This window comes from Mustela erminea, chromosome 2, assembly GCF_009829155.1.
Source record: "Mustela erminea isolate mMusErm1 chromosome 2, mMusErm1.Pri, whole genome shotgun sequence".
NCBI classification, from domain to species: domain Eukaryota; kingdom Metazoa; phylum Chordata; class Mammalia; order Carnivora; family Mustelidae; genus Mustela; species Mustela erminea.
Window position 1 is genome coordinate 129,208,778 of NC_045615.1, and position 21,807 is coordinate 129,230,584.

General features: G+C 44.9%; 1 long non-coding RNA gene across 1 annotated transcript; it reads left to right on the plus strand.

The window, feature by feature from the left end:
• The first annotated feature begins 2,659 nt into the window (after positions 1–2,659).
• Positions 2,660–21,744, plus strand: LOC116584981. Its single transcript, XR_004283410.1, has 3 exons — positions 2,660–2,736; positions 11,733–11,886; positions 18,050–21,744. It is a non-coding gene; the product is annotated as an uncharacterized LOC116584981 (long non-coding RNA).
• Positions 21,745–21,807: the final 63 nt, after the last annotated feature.

Here is a 21,807-nt window from a genome sequence, read left to right on the forward strand (position 1 = left end):
TTGGTCATCAGCCAGCAGGGATGGAAGCCTGAGCTTCTTCCTTGGAAAAATCTGGAAGAGTTGTGGCTTCATTTCTTGGTGGATTCAAAAAGAGGTCTCTGAGACAAATGGCCTTTGGAATATTCATGTGAGCGTGAGGAAGTCGATATGCTTAACTCCAGCTCTCATGTGAACCTTCAGCCCCTGCTTTGAGTTTCTGTCCAGAGCCACCTCCTGCCCTTCTCCCACCAGTGCTGTCCTGTGACCTGGGGCACCGGCTGAGGCATCCAGCACGTGTTTGAGGCCTGTCTGCAGGTCAGCAAGTCCCTGTCACTTGTCCGGACCCCTGGTCTTGGCTTTCTTGAGGGGACTTCTCATGTCACCTGGCATGTGTAACCCTCATGAATAGAATGGTGGAGCAGCCCTTGTATGCTCCCGAGAACCCAGCCTACGGATTCAACTTCAGTTTTTAAACAGAGTTAGAAGACAATAAGCAAAGGCCCTGTACGTCTCTGCTAAACATCAGCCTGTGGTGAGCTCCCTGAGGACCGGTCCTTGAAGGAAGCTTTCTCTGAAAAAGTTGATCTAGTAGGGACACTCTAAGTCTTACTCTTCCGGAAATGTGGCTGTGAGTTCAGTTTAATGGATGTAAACCTTCTTCTAGAACAAGGGCCTTACACATGCTCTTGGCCTTGGTGCCATCTTCTTGGAAATCTCTGCACCATGAGAGAAAGAAGCAAATGTGCAGGTTGCAGTGTAACAAAGATGAGGCCCAGGTCCGAGTGGACCGCTGGCTTGAGCACCCTTGGAGGCCATAGGGGCAGAAATAAGGAAAGCCAGAGGCCAGGGATGCCAGTTCTAATTGTTGGACAACATGCCTACTTTCTAGAGCTTGCCTCCAGGGATTTAGAACATCCATTGCCATCCATTGACTGCAAGGACCACCCTTGGGAGACCTGCCTTGCTCAAACTGAAGCAGTGTTTTTTGGTTCTTTGCTCTGCACCTGGGACTTTTGGGACTGATCTTGTTTTCATCTGTGGCTCAGTGTAACCTGCGTACAATAAATCATCTCTTCTGCTGTCTTAGCTGAAGGCAAAAAAAGGTGGGGGGCTCCTCATGCTGGGGCAGATCTTGCTGCTCCACTTCCCAGCTGCGTGACCTTGGAAAAATTACTTAACCCTTCTGAGTTTCAAGCTCCTTATTTTTTAAATGGCAATGTTAATACCTGCCCTGTAAGGTTGACTCGTTGGAAGATTCAACGAGATCATCAAAGGGGGGTGAAGTGACAGCATCTAATATGTGAGAAAATGGTTTATTACATATGTGGTGCCCATGGGCAGGGTATGAGGCATAAAGAGAAGAAGACATGGCCCTACCAGTCCACAGCTTCTGGTGTCAGGGGAAGGTGGATCCATGACCAGGTCATTTCGGTAGGGTGTGGGAGCAGAATGCTCGCAGCACACAGATGGCGTGAGATGAGCTCAGCCGAGGCCCAGAACCTGGTACTACCTGAATATCTTTGTTTTGTTTTGTAATCGCCTGATAGTGATGTGTTTTCTGGCCAGTGGGAGTTATGGGTGTAATTAGGTGGGGCAGGGGAGACCAACGGCCAGGCACCATCTGGGGAAAATGTGGGCGTGGGGAACAGTGTGGTGGGGAGGGCTTGGCAGTGCCATACATGGTCTACAGGGGTGCTACTTGCTGGAGAGGCAAGAACCTGTGTTCAACACCAGCAATGAGGTTCAAGACAGCCTGTTGCACTACTCCATCTCTCCAGCCCGTACAGACAGTAGTCCAGATTGTGGAAATACTCGCAAGCGTACCCATTGCTGAGACTTTCTTTCTCTTCTTTTCCCCAACACACAGCCTGTTTATAGTACTTCTGCTTGGTCGTAGTCATGGAAACCATCTTGTTGTCGTATTTGCTTTTGGGCGGCATCTTCTACCTCTGGTTGTTTTCGTGGAGCTTCAAGCTGTTAGCAACTTGACATTCTCAGAAAAATCCAAATTCTGAGCCCAGTGAAGGGTGTGGTCAAGCTTCCCAACAAGGGACGTGATGGATTTAATTACATGTTCAGTCATTCTTGGGTTTGCCAACAAACTCACCAGCCTAGCATGGGAGGCTGTTCAGAATCAGCCTTTATTCCTCTTCCCATCTTCACTCTCCATCTTTTACGTTCTGTTCCACGCAGACTGTCTGCATCTTTGTTCCTTCGGCGTGAAACACTCTCTATTCTTGACTCCCTCTGATGGGATACAATCCTTTTCTGTCACTTCTTCCAACATACCTTACATGGCGTTGTCCTTGATTCTAGTTCTGTAAGTGCTCATTCTTCCCGTGAGATGGCACGTGAGTGAGCTGAGCGTAGGAGCCTTCTCCTCTCCTTACACAGGGCCTTACATAGAAGATGTACTCGATAAATATTTGTTGAACTGAAGGATATTAAAAGAACATGATTAAACACCTAGAGTGTGCCAGATGGTGACCAGAGAAGGGTCTAAAGCCAGAGTGCCCGTTTTTGTGTCTTCCTGAAGAGCCTTGGTTTGGGGTTATAAACATTAAACTGGGTTGGTGCCTTCAGAGTTTTTAAACAACTGCTTGCCCTTGATGTGGTTAATGTTAACTTTAGAAACTGATAATGAACAACAGAAAACGAAGTGTCTGTGGGCAGCCGTGATTAACAATAGTCGGAGGCTAAGGGCTGTTCTTGGCTCCATGGGGTTTCTGCAGGAACTTCAATACGACAGGAAGATCAGTAAGTTTTGTTCAGCTTCCCCCACCAGACTGGTAGCTCTGCAAATACCCTGGGTGGAGGAGGGAAACTCACCACTATAGGATGTTGTAGATTTCAACTCCAAAAGCAAGAAAAAGGCCAGAAGATGGGTGTGGAGTATTGCCCTGTGTGGAGCTGGGTGACTCAGTTTTTGTTGTGATAATTTTGTGGAACAAACAACTTCAAAGTTTCAATGGCCTTCAGTAACATTCAGGAACAAACATGTATTGTTTGCTTGTGTAACTTGTCTGTGGCCTTGAGTTGGTGCTATGGCTCAGGGCTCCTCCCCTATGTCTTCTTCTTTGGAGACCCAAGCTGAAGGAACACGGCTCCCCAGTGGCCAGCAGTATCCCATATTGGAAGACAGGTGTTCGAGTCGGGGCGGGGGTAGCAGATATTTGCACAGCCTCTTTAAGGCTTTACTTGAAAGTGGCATGTTCTCCCTTCCACGCACACCGCATTGGCCAAAGTGCTTTACCCAATCAAGTACCAGTTCGGTGGGGCAGAGAATGGGTGAGGGAGAGGGGAGAGGGGGTATTTGCTAAGTTATAATTCAGTCTACTACAGGGACACATCCTTCTTCGGATGGTGGCATGAACTCCTAGAAGAGAGAGCCCCATACCTGTGCGTTGCCTGGCACATGATGGACACTCTGTACATGTTTGTTGAGTGAATGATTAAACTGTCACGGCTCAGTGTAACCAGGCGCATGGCCTTTCTCTGCATCGTGGAGAAAGTCACGCCTTTTAGAGGCACAGATCAGACGGACGTTCTCCATGATCGGAAGGCCATGAGTGTTCGCTGCCGTCCACAGGGTGACGCTGTCAAGAGCGGCGCAGTCTGCAGCCAGAGTCAGCCTTGAGACTCCTTATGGGTGAGCAGATGTGAGGAGGCCGTTTGGGGTGGCTCCCCACCCACTGCCCCACCCAGCATGGGGCCAGCCTGGGATGGGGAGTAACTAGGAGGTTTCACCTGGTGAGGCTTCCCCCACCCAGCAAGGAGGATGGGTGTGCCTTGCCGAGGGAAGCTCTTATTACATAAAGTTTGAACTTACAAAGTGGGAAGCTGGAGGGGGCTACTTCTGCAGCACAAGCTGGGTCCTTTCAAGAGAAGTTAGAACAGGATCCCTTCTGTGCGGCAGCGAAGGCAAGGAGGTTGGAATTTGGAATTTGGAATCTAGAAGGCCTGAGTTGCAGATCCAGCCCTACCTCTTGCTGTGTGACCTTGGGCAAGTCGCAGGCCCTCTCTGGGCCTGTTTCTTTGACTGTAAACGGGGCAGAATGATAGTATTCACTTCTAGGACCCTTGGAAGGATTAAATAAGCCTATGCGTATAAAGTTCTCAGGGCAGTGCCTAGGATGGAGAAAATGTAGTAACTGAAAGCTGTTATTGTTATTATTATCAACATCATCATTATTTTAAACATGTTGACTGAATTTCAAATGTTTTTAACTTTGCTTACTTAAAAAAAAAAGATTTTATTTATTTATTTGGCAGAGAGAGAGCGAGAGAGAGCACAAGCAAGGAGGAGAGCAGCAGGCAGAGGGAGAAGCAGGCCCCCCACAGAGTAGGGGGAGTCCGATGTGGGGCTCGATCCCAGGACCCTGGGATCATGACTTGAGGCGAAGATAGTCGCTTAACTGACTGAGCCACCCAGGCACCCATCAGTTTTGCTTACTTTTAATCTCCAGGAGAATCTTTGTTCTTCAAAGCAAAGAACTCTTGTAGCTCTTCTTAGGAGAGCGAGAGGCAAAATGTAGAGAATGGAGAAAAATATAGACAGGAGAAAAGAGAGAAGGCCCAGAGAGAGAGTAGAGAAGAAAGAAAAGAAAAAAATTTTTTTTTTTTTGAGGCATTGGAAGAGGAGATATTAACAGGGGATTGATTAAAAGAAGAGCTCTTGGGTTTGGGACTTCTCAGAGAAGAAGGTGGTCCACAGCTCGTGCTGGGAGCTGGGCCTCAAGGGACCAGGAGGGAGAGATTGAGAAGAGACCCCAACTTCCCTAGCCCTGGGTGGTGGTGGAAATGGTGGCCGAATGCAAGGTTCAGTCTCCTGAAGACACAGGCTGGGAGGGAGACCATGTCAGGAAGAAGAAAGGGGGTACGGGGCCATCGCTGCCAGCATTCTGGGTCATGCACACCTTGCCTAACAGGCTGGGCGGGCAGGGGTGAGAATGAGGCGGACATGGGAAGAGCAGAGGCAGGGCGGATGGCAGGAAGGTGACAACAGCGGCACAGCCGTGCCAAGACCGATCAGCCTCGTGGGCGCTCCAGGCAAACCTGGACCGCAAGGACATGGAGGCTCTCCTCCCTTCCACACTGTTCCTTTTGTTCAGTTGCATTCCCTTCCTATCTTCCGAAGTTCTTTTCGGATATCACGAGATGTCGGATATAAACTCTCAGAGGCAAAAGGCGCTGCTCAGCTTCGGCGGGTGGGAGGACATCTAACACAAGACACCTCTCTTTGCAGGAAGCAATTCTCTGCAGAACACTCAGGGTGACTGGTGTCACCGCGCCAGCACGGAGCAGGGCCGCTTTGCTCACGGTTGCGTGCGCGCTGTGGAGCTCCGCGTCTGGCACGTCGTAGGAGGCGCTCAATAAATATTTGTTTAATAAACGCACGGAAAGTGCGCGAACACCCACAATAGCTCTTGTTAAGAGAATGTCGAAGTTCTTTTATATTAAAAAAAAAGTGAGAACTCCAAAAGTGCTAAACATTTATGGATCCGAGAGAAGGAGAGGCTCAACTCCAGAAGGGACCTGGGCTCCCTGCAGTCTGTCTGATGGACTTGGGCCGCGTCCAGCCCAGCCCCCTAACAGCATTATCCCAGCCCTATTTTATCAGTCAGGGTTCTAGTAAAAAACAGATGGTACGCTCTTATTGGGTAACTTGAGGAGAGTTCAATAAAGAGACTATTTACAAGGGATGGGCAAGGTGTCAGGGAGCCCCAGGGATGAGTTGGAAGCCCGAGGGCTTGTACCACCCCTCGGACTGAAAGGGCAAGGAGAGGGTGTGGGTGGAAAAACCTAGAGAGAGAGCTGGGAGAAGAGGGCTCCCTGACAAGGCAGTGACTTTTGGTGGAAGGACTTAGCAACAATTCCAAGGGAGATAGCTCAGTGAGTGGATGCCCCCGCCTCACGCTCCTCCCTCCTCCGAATTTCCTCTAGGGCTCCCTATTGCCTGAACCCAAGAGGATGCCAGAGGGCTGTGGAGTCTCTTGAGGGCAGCTCCTCAAGGTCAGCCCCTCATAGGTCTAGAGCAAGCAGGGAGAAGGACGGAGCATGCAGATGGAAAGGTTCATGGAAAGTTTGCAGCCCGGGGGGAAGTGAGGTGGAGTCTTAAAGTTCCTAGGTGTGGTCACCACTGAAGGCACTCTGTGGGCTGACCATGGAGTCTGGCTTCTTCAGTCCGTATATGATCATCCGGGATGGAAATCAGAAAACACACCAGTGTCCTGAAGTCCGGGCTGAAACTGACGCAGGGTGGGGCCCTGGGCGGGGCTGGGCGGACCCGCTTAGGTGTGGCCCATTTAATCTGGACTCATGATCCATAAGGTGGAAACACCTTGATGAAATTGGCCAAGGCAACCAAATTATAAGGTGTTACAAACTCTGGCAGAGAGAAACTAATGACAGACCTACCAGTGGAAAATGCCCCTGGCCTTAAAAGACAGAATTAGGGCCCAATGAGATGCAGAGATCCAGAAGCCAGCGTGAGCGTGATTCGAACACACCCATCCACTAGGAGGCAGAAAGTAGGATGGCCAGGTCGTGAGCAACCAGGAGGACTCGAGAAACAGGCTGCCGGAGACGCCAGCCTTCTGGAGACTGTTGGCAGAAGGGAAAAACCAACCTGAGCTAAGCTCAGGAGCTGTGGGTGCTAATGAACGCCTCTCACGAAATCTGAACGAAGACATTGTCTCTCCCGGAATAGAAAGAAAAGAGTAGTTTTAAATTTTTTACATACCCGTTGACCCAGAATTCTACTTTAAGGAGTTTATCCTAAAGAAATAATCAGGCTGATTCTTAGTCATACTGATACAAGGATGTTCCCTGGAGAATTTGTTACAGTGATGGCAAATTAGAAAAAAGCTGTATGTCCAGTGGCAGGGGATTGTTGAAAAAAAATTTATAGAAAAATTTTAATGACATTGGAGTAAGTTCAATATGTGGTTTAGAGAGGAGAAAACAGATTCCACAACACTTCGATCTCATTTTGGTTGTACACACACACACACACACACACACACACACACACACACAAAGTGGTCAACTCTAAAAAAGATGGTATTAATAATAATTTCACTGTTTTTTTCTTTTTTCTTATTCAAACTACCTACATTTTTGGAGTGGATATTCATTACTTTATGGTATGAAAGCAAATTAATTTTTTTAAACCCAGGGAGAGGACTTTCTTACCTCTCCTGCAGCCAGTTAGCTCTCTGGTATTTACCCAAATCAGTAAGGTAGGAAAGGGAAGGAGGTGTACAGGTACTTACGGGAGGTTAGGCAAAGGACTGGGGTGGGGAGGGTGGGGGGTGGCTGGAAGCACAGAGGAGGTCCTCGTGTATTTTAGGGTGACGCTGAGGAGTGTGTCTGAGACCAACAGAAGATCATGGGTTACTGAACCTCAAGGAGAACTATCATTTGGCTCATGCACTCTTTATTACTTGGCTTTGAACAAAAATCATACCAAAGCCAATTGCAGGAGAGGATTAGAGTTGGGGTACATCTATTACTAGGTGGTCAGGACTGGAAAGGATCATAGACCTCGTTAGTCAGACGTGCCAGAGGCCCATTCTAGTACCAGATACCAACGCAGAACATTGACAAACATCGGACGTTCTAATAGGAGGGGATTTTAAAGTGAAGTTATAGAGAGCGATCTCCACCAGTCCTGGCAGGTGGCTTCAGGGGAAACTCCTCAGGTTTGCAGAACACGATTTGTCAACATCTGAGGTCCTCTGAGCTCTAAAATACTATGGTTTCATGACTCGAAGATTGCCGATTGCCCTGGAGAGCCTAATTTAAGAGACACCTAGAGGACCAGGCTGTAATTTGCATTCCAAGAAATAAAGAAGAAATGTTTCTACCTCTCCACATATAAACATTTATTGAGCATCTGCTCTACGCCACGCCTTATGCTAGGTGGTAGAAGTAACAAGAGAAAGAAGACCCAATCTTCTCCTTTAAGGGGTTTACATTAAAGTGGAGGAAACTGACCCTGAAACAGATGATCATAAGAAAGCAAGGCAAGTTCTAGGATAAAAGCTCATACAAAAGAATATGGAACAGCATGGAAAAGAAGGACCTTGAAGGGGTGCCTCGGTGGCTCAGTGGGTTAGAGCTTCTGCCTTCGGTTTAGGTCATGATCCCAGGGTCCTGGGATCGAGCCCCGTATGGGGCGCTCTGCTCCTCAGGGGTCCTGCTTCCTCCTCTCTCTTGGCCTGCCTCTCAGCCTAGTTGTGATTTTTCTCTGTCGAATAAATAAAATAAAATAAAATAAATAAATAAAAAAATAAAAGAAGGACCTTGAGTATGACTTAAGAGAACCTGGGCCTTGAAGGATAAGTGAACTTTAGGCAGTCAAGGAGGAAGTGTGTGTGTGTGTGTGTGTGTGTACACCCATGTGCACGCACCTGAGGACAACACACTCACTGGGACTGAAAAAAGCATAGCATTTTTGGATATATTTTCTTCAGTAAAGTGTCCGATGTTTTGCCCATTTTTTTTTAAAGGTTTTATTTATTTATTTGGCAGACGGAGATCACAAGTAGGCAGAGAGGCAGGCAGAGAGAGAGAGAAGAGGAAGTAGGCTCCCCGTGGAGCAGACAGCCCGATGTGGGGCTCGATCCCAGGACCCTGGGATCATGACCTGAGCCGAAGGCAGAGGCTTTAGCCCACTGAGCCACCCAGGCGCCCTTCTTTTGCCCATTTTTATTGGGTTGCTTATTTCATTACTATTTAGTTTTAACGTTATTTATATTCTGGAGTCAAGACCTTTATCAGAAGTAAGTATTGTAAATACTTTCTCAGGATCTCTGGTTTGCCTTCTCATTAATGTATTTGAGGAGCAAACATTTTTAATTTTGATGAAGTCAATTCATCGTTTTTTTTTTCTTCTGTGACTCATGTTTTTGTGTCCTAAGAGATCGTTGACTACATTAGAATTACAAAGATTTTCTTCTCCAGGCATTTTTATACTTTCAGTGTCTATTAGCATTTCCAGTTAATTTTGGGGATATGGTGTAATTACAGGTCAAGGTTCGTTTTTCCCATATGACTATCCAGCTTTTCCAACATTATGTGTTTAAAACACTGTTCTTTCCATTGTAGGAAATCATTGTCGAGACTCAATCGACCATATCTGAGTGGGTTTATTTATGGACCTTCTTCTGTTGCATTGATCTACCCCCTTATTCTCATGCCAAAACCAGGCTTTCTTAATTACGGTAGCTTTATAGTAAGTGTTAAAATCTTGTATCGTGTCTAACACTGTTCTTTTTAAAAGCAGCTTGGCTATTCTAGATCTTTTGTCCTTACATATGAATTTTAGAATTAGCTTGTTAATTCCTATTTTTAAAAAAATGGCTCTAAGGATATTGACTGGCAAATTGTTGAATCCATAGATCAATTTAGAGGGAACTGACAATGCTATTGAGTCTTCTACTGCATAAACATAGCATATGCCTGCCTTTCTTTAGTTTTGCTTTGATTTTTCTCAGCAAGGGTTTTGTATAGGTTTTACACATATTTTGTTAAAATTATCTCATAAGATACTATTTTTTGATGCTATTGTAAAGTGATTTACCTCAGTTGCCAATTGTTTTTTTTTTTTTTAATAAATTTTTTTTTTTTTTAATTTATTTGTCAGAGAGAGAGAGAGCGAGAGCGAGCACAGGCAGACAGAGTGGAAGGCAGAGTCAGAGGGAGAAGCAGGCTCCCTGCGGAGCAAGGAGCCCGATGTGGGACTCGATCCCAGGACGCCGGGATCATGACCTGAGCCGAAGGCAGCTGCTTAACCAACTGAGCCACCCAGGCGTCCCGCCAATTGTTTTTTTGTTCGTACCTAAAAATATTTCTATATGGATTTTCTATCCTGCAGCCTTATTAAGCTCTTTTATTAGTTCTGGTCATTTTTTAAAAATAGATTCCCTAAGGGGCACCTGGGTGGCTCAGTGGACTGAACATCGGATTCTTGTGTTCCTCTCAGGTCATGATCGTGAGATCGAGCCCTGCCTTGGGCTCTGTGCTCAGCACGGAGTCGGCTTGTCCCTCTCCCTCTGCTCCTTCCCCCAATATCTCTCTCTATCTCTAAAGTAAATATAAAATCTAAAATTAAAAAAAAAAGTTCTTAGGATCTCTTTTTACATGCAGAATCCTGTCGTCTTCAAATAAAGACAATTTTATTTCTTCCTTTCCATTCTCCATGCATTTCCTTACTTCCTTTTACTCTCTTTCTTTTCGCCTTTCTACCCTGGCTAAGATCTCAGTACAATGTTGAATAAGGGGTAAAAGTGGATATACTTTGTCTTGTTCCTGATCTTCGAAGGAGAACATTAGCAGAGATCTTTGAGATGGACACCAATACACCTACTTCTCACTTCTTCACTCTGGACTTTGGTGCCCACGATTACCATCTCCCCACAGAACCCTTGCCATGGGTTCCCGACTTGTCTCCCTGCCCCCACTGCATCTCTCTTCGTCCCACTCCCAGTTCTCATCTCCATGTTATCCTTTTCAGACACAGGTCAAACATGGCCCCAAGGGCTCCTCTTCTCTCTCCTCCTCTATGTTATGGCAGGGTCTTGATTCACCTTCCCCAGGAGTGACGTGCCTGCTCTTTCTCCATGGCCTAGAACACTGGTGGGTCTTGTTGCTTCTCTCTTAGCTCCTCCTGAAGCCTGAGACTAGGGTCACTGCACCCAACAGGGTGGTTGGTGAGGCCCTTAGAGCCTCCTACTGTCTGCATCTTGGTGGCCGAGTACAGAAAAGTCTAGGAAAGCTGGTAGGTTTGCCAAGTCTCAGAAGACAGACGTTCCCTGGGGCTTCTCACTGAAAACCCTAAGTAATGTGAGTGCTTCCTAAAATGAGACGTAATGACTTTTTATCTTTCCTGCAAGTCTTTAATTAGAGACTCCATCACAGACATGTCACATTAAATGGGTCAGGAATTCCACAGGAGGAGGGAGGGAGTAGGAAACTCCTTGGCCAAAATACCATCAAACCAGTTTGATACTTGTAATAATGTCTTTCCCCCTGAAGACTATATCCATTATCCCTTAGCTTCTGGTAAAAAGTGTTTTTAAAAAAAGCAAGAAGGCCTTCTCCCCCAAGGCATTATCAATCATTGGGGCAGTCAGTCAACCAACAAAACATTTGTGGGGTACCTATCATCAGCTCATTTGTGGAAGGCACTTTCCTATGCCTTATCTCATTTTTCCCCTTAACCACCCTGTGAGGTGGGCAGGACACATGTCACTCTCAGACAGATAAGAAGTATGAGTCCCTAGAGGCTGAGTGGCCTGATCACGTTGCTAGATGGTGACAAAGCTGGGGCTGGAACCCCGTGATGGGGTTCAGGGCTGGCTGCCCTCAGATAGAGTGTTCTGGCATCTTGATTAATTTGAATTCAAGTTACTTCAGAAACAGCCAATGCAGGAAGGACACTTTGACCCTCCTTTGTCCCCCTGAGAGCAAAAAATAAATCTCCCCCACGAAAGGTGCCTTACCTATAAGATGGGGAATTCAGGGCCAAGAAGGCATATAAACAAACACTGTTACTTTACCAATGTAGTACCCCAAGCCCAAACTTGTCTTGTCAATTCTCCACAAATATATTATTTCTTTGTCTAAAAGGTAGAAAAGCCATCTGCTTTGGTCACTTCTTTGAGTCTCATATTTCTGGGAGCTCTCATACGTACAGAATAACGATTTGTTTTCTCCTTTGTTAATCTCCTTCGTGCCTATTTCATCAGACCAAGCAAAGAACCTAGAAGGGAAGAAAGAAAAAGTTTCCTTCCCCTCCAGTTTTGGTGCCCAGTGGGGGGGCACTTCACGGCCTGGGCATGGCTCGTTCTGCTGCTGTGGCCACTGAGAAGTCCCAGGACCCCAGATGAGAGCAGGCAGAAGGTAAGAATGACCTTCTTACCACACCAGCCTTCTGTGTTTCTGCCTACAAAGTATAGTGTACACATGAGTGGCTGCCAGAGTCTTTTTTTTTTTCTTTTCTTCATTTACCAGGATTACCAGGGGAAGATTTTTGTGTTAACTAATTCTTTGGGTATAGTGAATCTGGTAAAGATTTGATATAATCAAATTGATATAATCAAATTGATATAGTCCCCTCGATTTCTATCAATCTTGTTCTTTCCCGGTGATGGTCGTTGTTTTCTCTTGTCTCTGTCTTTTGTGTCATTTGTCATAAGGAGGAAAACCAGAGGGTAGAACAAAGGCATAGGCCCCATTAACCCGTTGGAGCCGCCCTCATAGACGGGTGAACTCCCAGTTCTCACCTGCCTGGGGTCTGCTCCGGGTGACCTTTGCTGTGGGTTCCCTCTGTAAGAAACTGGATGAGGTTTTCCTTGTGTTTTGTTCTATGGCTTGACACCTTGGCTTTGTGGCCAGTGAGAATATCCTCTCTGGCCTCCACCATCTGGAAGGTTCACAAACTTTTATACATCTGGTAGACAGTCGAATAGACTGGGGTTCTGAGACATGAGTCCTAAGCGGCCCTCTCTCTGTCCCACTGTGCCAGCTCTCCGGGGACTTGGTCATGAGGGGTCCCAGTCCATAGGGGCCTTTGTCATCTTAACCTTCGTTGTCTTGTTAGTGCTGGGAAAGTCCTGTCCCAGGAGTGCCTGCCAGGTATCATAGACTAGTGGGTCTGTGATTGGAGGTCTTAGCTTTTCATGAGAGACTGAAGACACAGTTTACACCACACATGACTTTGCTTTCTTAGGCTAACCAATCCTGGGTGCGAACTTTCTGGATCTTGTGAGGGCTGCATCTCTGGCACTCTCCTTTGGGATGTCTCTTACCTCCTGTGTTAACTATAAGGAGCCATATCGGTCTGAGTCACTATTGAAATGGGCAGATGATAAATATTTTGATTTGGAAAAGTTTATAATTAGGAATATTTTCTTCAGTCTAAACAATTGTCTTCTTGGTACCTATGGAAAGTGCAAATTAAAGACTGGATACAAAGAAGTAAAACAGCTAGCCTTAGGGAGCCTCTTAGCAAGATGAAAGAATGGAAATTAAACTTAAAACTAAAGTCCACATCCAATATGAATTCCCTTTCTTAAATTTGGTCTCATCTCCTCGGCAAACTCCCTGAGCTCCCCAAATTCCTCCACCTTCCCCAGAAAAATCCAGGAAACACCCAGCTGCCAGTTCTACCCTTTCTTTCCCTACAAGATTTAAATAGAGCTCTGCAGCCTAATCTCTCCACCGAGGGTTTGCATTCTTTCTGTTCCTTAAAGATGTAAATCTTACCAGATTTGTAGAATGTAAATACCCCAGGAGGTAATTAAAACTCACTTGAGAATGGCAGGGGGGGGTAGTAAAAGGAGGGGGGGTGAGCCTTTTCAAGATACAAACTGTTATTTTTGGGGGGGGTGTTGAGTTTTAGAAATTCTTTATAGATTTTGGATACTAACCTTTATCAGACATGTCATTTGTGAGTATCTTCTCCCTTTCTGGAAGTTGCCTTCAGTTTTGTTCACCGTTTCCTTTGTCGTGCAGAAGCTTGTTATTTTGATGTGGTCCCAATAGTTCATTTTTAAATTTTGTTTCCCTTGCCTCAGGAGACAAACCTAGAAAGAAGTTGCTGCGGCCGTTATCGAAGAAGTCACCACCTGTGTTCTCTTCTAAGATTTTTTTTGGTTTCAGGTTTCACACTGAGATCTTTCATCCATTCTGAATTTATTTTTGTGTCTGGTGTAAGAAAGCGGTCCAGTTTCATTCTTCTGCGTGTAGCTGTCCTGTCTTCCCCACGCCATTTGCTGAAGAGACCATCTTTTCCCCATCGCATTTTCTTTCCTGCTTTGTTGAGGGTTAACTGACCACACAATTGTGGGTTTTATTTCTGAATTTTCTGTTCTGTTCCATGGATCTGTGTGTCTGGTTTTGTGCCAGCACCATACTGTTTTGATGGCTACAGCTTTGGAATAGAGCTTGAAGTCAGGAACTGTGATGCCTCTAGCTTTGCTTTTTCCCCCCTCCTTTTATTTTCAAAATTGCTGTGGCCGCTTGGGGTCTTCAGTGGTTCCATATGAATTTTGGGATTGTTTGTTCTAGTTCTGTGAAAAATGCTGTTGGTATTTTGATAGGGGTGGCATTACCACATGATTTTACTCACATGTGGAATTTACGAAACAAAGCAAACAAGCAAAGGGAAAAATAAGAGAGAGAGAGAGAGACAGAGCAAGAAACAGACTCTCCATTATAGACAACAATCTGATGGTCGTCAGAGGGGGGAGGGTCGGGGTGGGGGAAATGGGCGGGGGTGGGGATTAAGGAAGACACTTATGGATGGAACTGTTGAATCACTATACTGTACCCCTGAAACTAATATGACACCGCACGTTAACCAACAGGAGTTAAAATAAAAACTTAAGAAAAAATAAAATTACAAACTGTTAGACAGGCTCTCCTGCCCACAGCCTCCTTAAGATCATTTGTCAAGGACAAATTCAAATCTTAAAAGTCTTCTCCACAGATACTAGCAAATAACAACAAATACCCCCCAAAACCCTTTCAGTGGGTAACCTTAATTTGTTCTGTCTACCAGAGACACGCTTCTTCTTCTTCTCCTTTTTTTTTTTTTTTGGACATACTTCTTTTAAAATGAGTTCAGTTAAAAAAAAAAAATGAGTTCAGTTTTACATTATACCCCATTCACGGCTAAAGTTTTGGGATTAAAGCTAGGAGATCGTTGTTGGTGTGTGTCTGTCTGTTTATGTATGTCTATGTATGTGCATTCCAAACGGGATATCTTTCTACCACTGCATGGTATTGTGAACATTACTCTGTAAAATATCTCAACTTAATTGTCTTAAAAATAAGTGTGTATCAATTAAGTATTTTTAAATTTTAGAAACATAATAGAAACTAACCCAAGTGTTTTTCAAGTGCACATGATCTGGGATAAGTTTTAGTAAACAAAAGCTAATTTAAGTTTGTTGGTTTAATTAATAAAGGCATGGCTTTAAACTGACGAGCATTAAGTATAATATGTTTATTCTACATAGATTTACTAGAAGTCAAATAAGCGGGTGCTATCTCAGTTACAAAATTGGTCAGCATAAAATAATAATAATAATGATAGGAGAGCCTGGGTGGCTCAATGGGTTAAGCCTCTGACTTTGGCTCAGGTCATCATCCCAGGACCCTGGGATGGAGCCCCCATTGGGCTCTCTGCGCAGCAGGGAGTCTGTTTCCCTTCCTCTCTCTGCCTACTTGTGATCTCTCTGTCAAATAAATAAATAAAATCTTAAATAATAATAATAATAATAATAATAACTTAAGATGAAGGCTAACCTCTTTAATATTTCATGAAATTTTCATGAGTAATCTGTGGTTGTTAAGAACAAATGAATTAAACAGATGTAAGGGAGGTAATCGTTTTTAAGTGAATTTTTTCCAATGATTGTTTCACGGTATGTCTACCTAAAAATAGTTACTTCAATCTCTTTGGTAACTTCCACTGTTAAAAGTTTTGCTATGTTAAATTAAATGACAGAATTTTATTATCTAGATCATTTCCAAATAAGATAAAACACTAAGACATTAATTGATAAAACCAGGCTTCCTTTCTACAGAGAAACTAAAGGTAGTTGGGTCCAATTGTAAATACACCCTGTGACATACTGAAAAATTTACTGTGAGAAAACATATTTCCAGAAACTGTAAAAAAGTATTTGTAAATTTGCCAACACAAAAAATGCTAATATAAAAGTTAATAATAATTTATTTCTTTATTTTAACTAAAAAGTTAAGGTTTTTAAGGGTTAAAAATGCTAATATATGTAATTAAAGCCACCGGAAATAATAAAGGAAACATCTTTAAATGCCAAGAAAACAGGGTGTGTGTTTTCAGTTAAAAAAAAAAAAAGGTAGAAGGAATGGAATATGTATTTTGCTGAGGGGAATTAAATAATTCTATCCTAAAGAGAGGCTAATTATTTCAAAATGGAAAAGAGGAAAAACATAAGACAAAATCTAAATGTATGAAGAAAGTTGTAGAAAGTTTATGGAAAAAGAAATCTTTGGAAAGGCTTTTAATGTGTAGTCAAGCTGACTAAGATTAGAACGAATTTAGTTAAGTTAAGGAAATTTTAATATCAAAAATAAGTTGGCATGAAATTAGAATTTGGTTTTCTCTCTGTTAAAAGGACAGAGTTTTCCCTGAGTTTTCCCTGTTACAAGAGCTAAGGTTTTTATTTGCTTTTTATAACTATTTAACTTTTTGCATTTGCCCGTGAAGTCTTTACTTGCCGCTACAGTTAAATGGATAACTAAGTATTGTTTCCCAGTGGCCTAAGCTCCTATTTGACCAAATATTTTAAAACCTCTGTGATATTTTTTGCCAACTTCCCCCAGATCAAATGCTACATTAACTCTTTTGGGCCTTGAACTAACTTTGTGATATTTCTGAGGGTCCCTAGAACATCTCAAAAAAGGTATTTGCTCTTTTCATAAAAAAGGACATGTTAAACTAATTTGGCTTATTTGGTATGTCAAATGCATGAGAAACATTGCCAAATAAAAAGTCGTACTAAGTCTTCTTCATGTTGTATGGAATAGGGACTCTACAAATCGTAGGAAATTCCCACAAGTCCAATATGTCCTGGTGTTATGTTATCAGTCATAATTCCAGTTTTATCTCAAAATGTGATGTGTCAGAGACATAAGCAAATTTCCTTGTCAGTTGCTCCTAATGAACTCTGAACAGATCTTGGATTATGGCCCTTTTTAGGTCCTTTGTCATTTACATATGGTTATTGTTTCACTCCGATGCTCTTGCAAAAGTGTTTGCAAAAGGCTCCATGCAGAGCATTCTAGAATAAAGGTTTCTGACATCTTTACTATATACTAAAAATCCCCTGAACCTGCTAAGACTTTGCAGAACCAGTAGAAAAACTTGATTCAAGCAAAACAACGGACTGAATAAACTGAGGAGGATGTTGATAATTTTTTTGAGTTTTTGCTTAAAACATAGCTTTTATTTTTAATATGTTTTTCCAATTCAAAAAACACTTTTTTCTCTTTTCTCTGAAGTTACCTGTGACTTAGAGCAATTTGGTAAAATAGACCTTTGTGAACAAAGAGGAAACGTTTATCTTTTTCTCCCCACCTGATCTCCCCCCGTACCCAAGAATTCAGAAACTCTCAGGGAGGAAACTCGTTTCCAGGCCTCTACAGTTACTTACACGCACTTACAAAAACTATTGTTCTTGTAACGGGACACAATTGGGAAACGTTGATTACATTACCAAGCCTTTAACTGGAATGTCCAGTTGAAGGGAGATCTGCAAAGACTCAAATATGACCAGATAGCTTTAAGGAACTAAAACTGACTTTAATGGAGCAAATATATTCCCCTAGAAACATCAGCCTCGTGCCTTGCTTATAGGGTTACCAGCAACCCTTAGTAGGTGAGCAAGGAAGGTCACTTCCTGGCGGATGCAAGAACCTCAGGATATTTTGGGGACCTTGAAAAGAGAGAAATGAACCCAAATCTACAGGTATTTTAGGCAAAGTCTGATGACAAGTCCTTGGCTTGGTTTCTTAGCTTCAAGAAGCTTTTAGAAGTACAATCTGAGGGGCGCCTGGGTGCCTCAGTTGGTAAAACGTCTGGCGCTTGATTTTGGCTCAGGTCATGATCCCAGAGTCCTGGGGCTGAGCCCTGAGTCCGGCTTCTTGCTCACCATGGAGTCTGCTTGAGATTTTCTCTCCCTCTCTCTTTGACCCTCCCCCTGTCTTTTTTCCAAAGCCATCATGCAAGCTAAATTACACAACTTGATAGAAAGTCCAGAAAAATTACCACGGCAGCTCATAGAGACAGAAACTGTCTTCATGGCTGTTGACATGTGCGCCACCCGGAAAGGTCACCAGAGACATGCAAACTGCAAACCAGGAAAATCTGTCAGACGGCCCCTGTCTGCCCTTCGTCTGAAGAGGCTGCCAGCCTCACATTTAGAAATCTTCTCCTCTAGCTAGCCTCAGAATTCAGAAATGCACTTCTACTTTGCTCTAATAATGAACGATTATTTTTCTTTTGTTTCCGTAGACATGCCTCTTTGAAATACCTCACTGCCTGGACAATATAGGCCTAACCTTGGGAAGCCGCCTGCCTCACTGCTCCTGAAATGAGTCACAACGTTCTCAGGACTGAGACTGGTTCAGTAAGAGACAGAAAAATCCACTACTGAGCTCCTAACCTGACCCTGCTCTCCATAGACGTTAGCTCAGGTTTTCACAGGCAAGACGTCCAGGGAAGTTTCTGAGGAGGGAACTGATGGGCTTCAGGGAGGGCTGACCCCACATAGGCCACTTTGATACATTGATAATTTTGAATTTAAGTTACTCAAGAAACAGTGCGTGAAGGACACTCTGACCCTCTTTCGTTCCCCTGAAAGTAGGAAATAAATCTCCCCAGTGAAAGGTACCTTCCTTGTACGAGGAGGTAAAGAGACAGGCCTATCACCAGGGATATGGAATTCAGGGCTAAAAAAGTGATAAAAACCTACTGTCTTCCTTCACTAATTTACTACCGCAAACTTCGCTGTCTTGTCAATTCTTTTTCTTGTCACAAGTTCACTGTTTCTTTGTCTGTAAGGTCTAAAACTGTCCACTTGGGTCACTTCCCGGAGTCTCGTATTTCTGTGAGCTCTCCACATCGAAAATTAACATTTACTTTCTTGCCCCCTCCTGTTGATCTGTTTTGCGTCAAATGAATTATTAGACCAAAGAACCTAGAAGGGAAGAAAGGAAGTTTTCCTCCCCTACACGGGGTCTCCTGATCAGGATTTACTCTTCTCGACATTCAGATAAGCTCTCCCGGGTGCGCCTGGCACTGACTGGGCTCAGCCCCCCAGGACGTGGTGCCGCGGGAGAGAGGCCACGCTCCCTGGCGTCAGACTTGGTCTTTGTAATGACTTGGGCTTCGAGTTTGCTGTAGATACTATCTTAAAAAGATGTTCTCACTCAACACAAAATCAAGTATGACAGGAAAAGCCTGGGGCATTAGGGGTGACCAGCACCCACTGCAGAGAGAGGACAGGAAGGAGGGCGGGGTGGGCGCCACAGGGGCGGTGGGGGGCAGGGCAGAAAGGCAGGGAGGCCTCCTGCAGGGTTTTGCTGGCTTCCCAGGCGGCTGTATCCCTCTGAGCTGTCAATCTTGGCTCCTTTCTGACCACTAATTTCCCCTTAAAGAGTTGTTTCCCCCACGGCTCCCCCTCTGCCTTTCTTGAAGGGCCCTTTAAAGCAGGCCCTAAGTTAAATAAACACACAAGGGAGACAAGCCAGGGCAGTCCCATGTGAAGGATGCAGGCAGGAAGGTCAGGGAGGCCAGGGTCGTAGGCATGGGTGTGTATGGGTGTGTGAGGGTGTGGATGTGTACATTTGTGTGTGTGTGAATGTGTTGGATGTGTGTGTGTTTGTGCGTGTATGTACATGCGTGGGGATTGGTGCTGGGTACCCCGTAGCCCTTTTGCCTCCTTCCCCTCTCTTCTGTTTCCTGGGCCTCCCATGAGTCTCTTGGGCAACCGCCATCTTCCCAGATAGCTGTGCCGACGCTCATCTTCAACTCACTCGATTTTAACCCGCGCCTGCCCTCCCTCCCCCCCTTTTCCACGCCTTCCCTTCCTTTGTTTACTTTTCCAGTGGAATAGAACTTCCTAAGATTTTAAAAAGTGAACATGCGGCTACATGTAGGAAAGGACAACAGGAAGGGAATGGGCCGTGCTCTGAGCTCAGCTCTCCACACTTTATGTGGGTTACAGGGCTAACTGTGGTGACCCTATGGGCGGCTGGGAAGATGTGATGGGATAACACGCATAGAACATTCAGAGCAGGGCCTGGCACGCGGTTGACATTCAGGATTACTGAGCACTCCCGTTATTGCAGGATTTCCCGTCAGCAGCTCGGTGGCCACCGTCGCAGGTCCCACTCTGGATCCACAGACCCGTCTGCCTCACAGTATAGAAATGCCGTTTTCTGTGTCGTCAGTTTTTTGCTTACCTGACTTGGAAATGGCTGGACTACATACATGATTTTCATGAGATCCCTAAGCCTAATGGAGAACAGAGAGACTTCTAGAAAGATCTGGAGCCTAAGAGTTGGCCCTACCTACCGTTGGGACAAGGCCCCTCAAAAGGAGATAGGAGAACTGCCCTTGGCTTTTGTGAGAACTTCGTGGCTGGGGAAATCCATTTCTCTTTCTGGGTTTCAGTTCTTAAGCAACAGAACAGGGACAATGAACCACGGCACAGTATTTTGTGAGGGCTAGCGAGCCGATGTCTGTGACAGCCCTGGAAAGTCTAAAGCTAGACAGATGGGGGCTGCGCTGGCAAAGCTATTCTTTCTCACCCAAGGAAAGAGCCCTGGGGAAAGTCACAGTAATTTGGAGCTGGACTGAGCTTGACATTTATAGTTCAAGTGAGGCATTTTACACATGAGAAAACAGGACGGGGAGGAGGGGGTGCCTCGGCCGTCCCCACGCAGAGCAGACACCAGGGTCGCCACACAGGCTCCTCTCACTAGACCATGTGGAAGATCACCCAGGGAGTCCAGGTGTGGGTCTGGTCCCACTGACAGATTTGCCATGGGCAGTTCTCAAGGCCCCTGTTGGTACTGACAGGTGCACACGCTCAGGTAACTGCCACGACTGAGGCATAGAACCCTTTTGTCACTGCACGAGAATTCCCTCATGCCCCTTGGCCGTCAGCCCACTCTCCATCCCCTCTAGCAACATCGCTCTGGGTTTTGCCCCTCTATCATTCTGCCTTTTTTCAGATCATCCTACATCTTCGTCCATCATCAGAGCTCTTACAACAAATATACCATAAACCGAGTAGTTTAAGCAGAACAGAATTCGTTTGGTCCAGTTCAAGACCTGGAAGTACTAGGAGATTCGGCCTCCCGGGAAAGCCTGCTTCCTGGTGCTTCTCGCCGAGTCCTTGCATGACCCAAGGGGCAAGGGCCCGAATCCCCTTCATGCCAACGCCCCCCGCTCCAAATGCCACCACACTGGGGGTTCTGGTTTAACACATAAATTTCGGGGACACAAACTTGCCGTCTATGGCATCCTATACATGGAAAATTGAGCGTGCGGCCTTCTGAATCTGGAGTTGTCACTCGGACTGATGCACTGGACCATTCATCAGTAACTGTCTCATGGATCAGAGGGGGGCATTTTATATTAGCAAAGTGTTCATGCATGGAAGCATTACAGACTGTTTAACCACACACCGACTAACGCACATGCAGGCGATTGCAAGTCTTTGACTATCAAAATAAGGCTGCTACGAAAAGTCACCTACTCACACCTTCCCCTATCCCTTCCTCCCCGGGAAAATCCCTAAAAGTGAAATCCTGCATCGTTGGCAAGTATATGGTAGGTAACTTTAGAAGGAACTGCCAACCTGTTTTTCCTTGCCAGCAACGTAGGAGAGTGCTACTTGCTCCGAATTCTTACCGGCACCTGGTCCTGACAGTCCTCTTATTCGTTCCATTGTCAGAGGTGTGAAGCCCTATCTCAGGTGTGAAGTGGTTTTAATATTTGCCTGGTTACTGGTGACATAGAGCATCTTTTTGTATGCTAATTTGCCATTTTTATGCCCTCCTTGGTAAAGCGCCAGCTGAGATCATTTGTCCACTTTCTAAAATTGGGCTTTCGTTTTCTTGAATTTTAAGAAGTATTTAGATTTACTGGATATAAGTCCTTTAACGTGGCAAATATTTTTGTCCCTGTCTGTGCCTTACCTTTTTATTCTCTTAGCAGTGTCTTTTGAAGAACAGAAACTTTGTAGTTTTGGTGAAATCCAA